Source organism: Tursiops truncatus, chromosome 2 (assembly GCF_011762595.2).
Source record: "Tursiops truncatus isolate mTurTru1 chromosome 2, mTurTru1.mat.Y, whole genome shotgun sequence".
Taxonomy (NCBI): Eukaryota; Metazoa; Chordata; class Mammalia; order Artiodactyla; family Delphinidae; genus Tursiops; species Tursiops truncatus.
Window position 1 is genome coordinate 42,923,383 of NC_047035.1, and position 5,282 is coordinate 42,928,664.

At 41.7% G+C, this 5,282-nt stretch overlaps 1 non-coding gene across 1 annotated transcript; it reads left to right on the forward strand.

The window, feature by feature from the left end:
* The first annotated feature begins 112 nt into the window (after nucleotides 1-112).
* TRNAK-CUU (transfer RNA lysine (anticodon CUU)) lies at nucleotides 113-185 on the forward strand. The gene has a single exon. It is a non-coding gene; the product is annotated as a tRNA-Lys (tRNA).
* The last annotated feature ends 5,097 nt before the right edge of the window (nucleotides 186-5,282 follow it).

A 5,282-nucleotide genomic window follows, 5' to 3' on the forward strand; every position in this document is an offset into this window, starting at 1 on the left:
TGGAGGTTATAGTATGACAAATTTTTTAATGTAAATAAAGAATCATAGGAAAACGAAAATCAAATGTAATTGAACCCTTCAAGAGAAGAAAAAAGAAACCTGGCACCTAAGTGCCCGGCTAGCTCAGTCGGTAGAGCATGGGACTCTTAATCCCAGGGTCGTGGGTTCGAGCCCCACGTTGGGCGCAAGGTACCTTTTGTTATAGCACTTAATTTCCCTTGAATATTTTGAGGTCTCTCCACAGCACTGTAATTAAGAACGGTTTTGTTTGTTTTTTAAACCGGATTAATTTACGTACTGTCAATATTAACCAGATCTTCGGAAAAAAGACCAGTTTGCGAACGAAACAGTTCTCAAACTGCGCTTGCGCACTTAAAAGCGCAAGTTTTTCTTCCTCTCCCGGATCCCTCGCCTACTTCCTCCGTAAAGCACAGAAGAAACTGAAAAGGCCACTGTTTAAAGTTGAAATTGATTTTCTGTGTTACTGTGCATACCTGCATTACTGCTGATAGAGGGCAGTGTTTTATTCTATCGGACCAAAATTATGAGCCTCAATATTGGCAGCTTTTCTAAAACAAGCGATCCTATGTAAAAGCAGTTAGAGAGTCGGAGGACTTCGAAGAAAGTCCTTTCTTGTTTATTTTACTTTTTTTCTTCTCAATATAGGGCTTGTCCTGGGGTGGAGGTGGGGGAATGTCTTGTGGAGAAATACACAGTGAGAAATGTTTCCTTCTGTTGTGAGATCTAGACAACTAGGGCACAATCAGGTTTTCTCCCATTGTTCGTGGGACTGTATTTGGAATCTAACCATACAATTGGATAGGTATTAGGGAAATTAATATTCCGGTAGAGGGGAGGCTCTTTGAAACAGAAGCACAAAAGGACTGAGACGTGAAATTTCTAATAGACAATTAGATATTGTGGGAGGCAGGACTTCCGCCTTTTTCGCCTCTTCACTGAGAACTTTGAAGTAATCAGGAAGAGAATGTCCACACCACAGCCAGGCACGTTCCAGGATCTCACTCACCCGACCCTGCAGGTGAACGACGCATGCTCCTACCTGAAGCACTAGTTCCTGTACTCGGCGTGTCTCCTGCTAAACGACCCATTTGTCTCTCTCGGTTTTTCCCTTCAACGTACAACATGCTGTTAATTCTCTATCTTAAAAGAAAACGAAAACTTTGACCTAGTTTCCCTGTAGGCTACCGTTCTACAGTATTTCTCTGTTCCTCTTTGGGGTAAGTTACCCCACAGTCGCCTAAGGTCACATTCCTCTCCTCCCATCTCTTAAACCTGACAATGCCCTTCAGCCAAAAAAAAAAATCCCTTGCAGCGAGGGAGACCTGTGGGGTGTCTCAGTAAGAGGGAGTTAGAAAGAACCTATTATAGGATTGGGGCTATAGTTGTGGAATTTTGCGGAGGGTCTAAGGAAGTGAGGGTTCCTTTTGGATTGGGTGTTCTCAGAAAGCAAGGGCAATTCTATCATCTAAATAAATCTTACCTATAGGGAAAACAGACTAAAGGAGGGATAAAGCTGAAACTGGTAAAGTCACTCATTTAGCAGGAGAGCATGATGTTTGGTGTTTTGAGCTGGACAGGGACCAACTTGTCTAAAGTGAATGGTTCTGTGAGATGCCAATTCCAAGTCCAGGCCTCCCCACTTGTGACAAACCCACTATAAATCAGGGGTTCTCACAATCTCTCCTGAGGTTTGTTAATTTCCTAGAATGGCTCACAGAACTCCGGAAAACAGTTTACTTATTCCTGGTTTATTATAAAGGTTACAACTCAGGAGCAGCCAAATGGGAGAGATGCATAGGGCAAGGTATGGGGAAGGAGCATGGAACTCCCACGTCCTCTCCTTGGCATGGCACTCTCCCAGCACCTGAATATGTTCGCCATCCTGGAAGCTCTGTGAACCCTGTATTTTAGGGATTTTTATGGAGGCTTCATCACACAGGCATGATCAGTTATTGATCAATTTCCAAGTTCTGTTTCTAATCATGACTTAGACTTTCTGGCGACCAGACCTCATCCAGAAATCATCCAGGAGCCCTCCAAGAGTTGCCTCATTAGAACAAGACACTCCTATTACCCAGGAAATTCCAAGGGATTTAGAAGCTCTGTGTAAGATGCTCCTAACACCCCCATCATGCAGGAATTGACAAGGATTTTAGGAGCTCTGTGTCAGAAACTAGGGGCAGACACCAAATATATACTTATTATGTCACACTTGCCTAATTTGTCTTTGAGTCGCTATAAGCCCAACCACAATCACCCTAACTGGCAACTACCCCACCATCCACTTTATCCTACACTATTTTTTTTTTTTTTTTTGCCGTACGCAGGCCTCTCACTGTTGTGGCCTCTCCCGTTGCGGAGCACAGGCTCTGGACGCACAGGCTCAGCAGCCATGGCTCACGGGCCCAGCCGCTCCGCCGGCATGTGGGATCTTCCCAGTCCGGGGCACGAACCCGTGTCCCCTGCATCGGCAGGCGGACTCTTAACCACTGCGCCACCAGGGAAGCCCTACACTATTTTTTCTATAGAAGGTATCATCTTCTTTTATTATTACCTCTCTTCACTTTCACCCACACCCTTGGAATGTTGGTCCACAAAGGCATGGTCTTTGTCTTTGCTCACGAATGTATCTCAAGCACCTAAATTAGTATCTGGCAGATGTTCAGTAAGTATGCGTTGAATTAGTGAATTAAGAAGGGTGTATTAGTTTCCTAGGGCTGCCATAAACAAAGTACCCCAAACTGAGTTACTTAAAAGAAATGTATTGTCTCACAATTCTGGAGGCTAGAAGCTTGAAATCAAGGTGTAGGCAGAGTCATGCTCTCAAAGACTGTCTTGAAGAATCTGTTCTTTGCTTCTTTCTGTTAGCTTTCTGCTGTCATCAGCTACCCTTGGTGTTCCTTGGTTTGCAGGTGCCTAACTCCAATCTCTGCCTCTGTTGTTACATCCTTTCTCCTTGTGTTTCTGTCTCACATGGTATTTTCCTTTTTGTATGAGGACACCAGTCATAGTGCCTGATTAGGGCTCACCCTAATAACCCCATCTTAATTTGATTACATCTGCAAAGACTTTACTTCCAAGTAAGGCCACATTCATAGGTGTTAGGAGTTCGGACTTCAACGTATCTCTCTGGGGCATACAACTCAACCCTTAAAAGAGGGCTCCATTCCTTAACCTCAGCCACTGGGTGTCTGCCGCTTTATAGCTTTCTATAAAGCTATATTTCAGCTTATATTTTGTATTATTCAATAATGAAAATCTTCTAATAAATAATCCGAATTCTACAAAAGACAATTTTATGTTTACTACAAGAGATAATGTTAATAAAATACTGAATCCTTAAGACTGACAATGAGTACACCTATTCCTGGCCATCCCACTGGTGGGTTTCAAAGTTAAGAAATGGAGCCTTGTTCTTATGGAACTTATATTCCAGAAAGGAAGATAAAACCTGTATAGAAACAAATACAAGGTGAAATTGTAAGTGCCTCGGTTACAGATAATGTGCTTATGAGAGAGATCACTACCTTGGGGGAAAGGGTGCTGTGGAAAGCAGTAAGTCCCAGAGGGCAGAGGGGTCTCACTTTAGGAATGAATATATTGGGAAACTGGATGGTAAAACTGAATTTTCATAGTTTTATTCACTGGTTTAATATGGCTTTCAAGTTCTTTGTGATTGAATCCTAAATTGTAATTTGCAATGCTTCATCTCAATGCTTTGTGTCAAGAATTCAGTTCACGTAGCCTGGACTGAAATTCTCCTCATCCTTCAGGAACAAGGTCAAAAGCCTCCTCTATGAAGGCTTCCTTGGCTCCCTGGTCAGAACTAACTACATCAGCAATAAGCAATTGATCCCTTTATGGCACACACCACACTGTTTATCGTCACCTGTGTACACATCCACTTCTGCTAACCTGCAACCCCTCTAAGGGCAAAGGTCCATGTCTTCCTGTTGCAGCAGTTATAGAATCTAAAACTATACTAGGTACGCAGTAGAGAGTCAATAAATACTGAATGAATCTTAGTTTGGGGCTACTAAAGTAGGATTACATGGTGACAAAGTAGAGCTAGTAGTATTTTTTAAAGTAATACACACACACACACACACAAATGAATCCTTTCCTATTCTTTTTTTTTTAATATATTTATTTTATTGTTGGCTGTGTTGGGTCTTCGTTGATGCGCGCAGGCTCTCTCTAGTCGTGGCGAGCGGGGGCTACTCTTCGTTGCGGTGCCTGGGCTTCTCACTGCGGTGGCTTCTCTTGTAGCGAAGCACAGGCTCTAGGCATAGGCACGCAGGCTTCAGTAGTTGTGGCTCGCGGGTTCTAGAGCGCAGGCTCAGTAGTTGTGGCGCACAGGCTTAGTTGTTCTGCAGCATGTGGGATCTTCCCAGACCAGGGCTCGAACCCGTGTCCCCTGCATTGGCAGGCGGATTCTCAACCACTGCGCCACCAGGGAAGCCCCAATCCTTTCCTGTTCTTAATGCCAGGAACCAGCTCTTTCAAGTGTGACTTGGTGTTGGTATCTTCATACATAAATCATATAGCAAAAGTAGGAAGGATCCAGAAAAAGGACAATCAAAATGATTGAACTATGAGTAAAAATGGACTTGGGATATATAGTCTAGAAAATGTATAAATTCATAATCGGTCTTCAGGACTATGAGCATACATACGCATATATTTCCCATTCATAGGTATTTAGAAAGAATGAAACCAGCAAAATTCTCGTAAGAGGCAGTTCATTAAAAACAAAGGAAGAAAAACAAACAAAAATAAAAATTAAATAATGACTGAGTACATATTTCAAAGAACCCCTGCCTTAGAAGATAAAAAGCACAAAAGATTAAAGACATTATGAATACATGTTTATAAAGCAGTTTCATAAAAATGCATAAAATGAGTATCTCCGCATAAAAATGAAGTATCTTTTTTCTTAGCAATTCATAAAATAAACTGTAAAGTTAAAAAGTGAACATTTCCCCATTTTCCTTACCAAATGCTTAACTATGCTACCCAACATTCTCAGCCCAAAAGTAGCATAATTATAACATGGACACAAACATCAAAACAAAAGGATTTTAAGACACAGACCCATGTTAATACTTGAAATAACTGGTAACATTATTCTTTAAATAAAATAATTGTTGAACACAATGAAATTAATGAAGTCTCCAATGCCCAGGACAGATTATGTGAATTGTGGAGGGACAATGTTTTTATTCTTTTTGAAAAATGAACTATGCAACAAACTTCCAAAA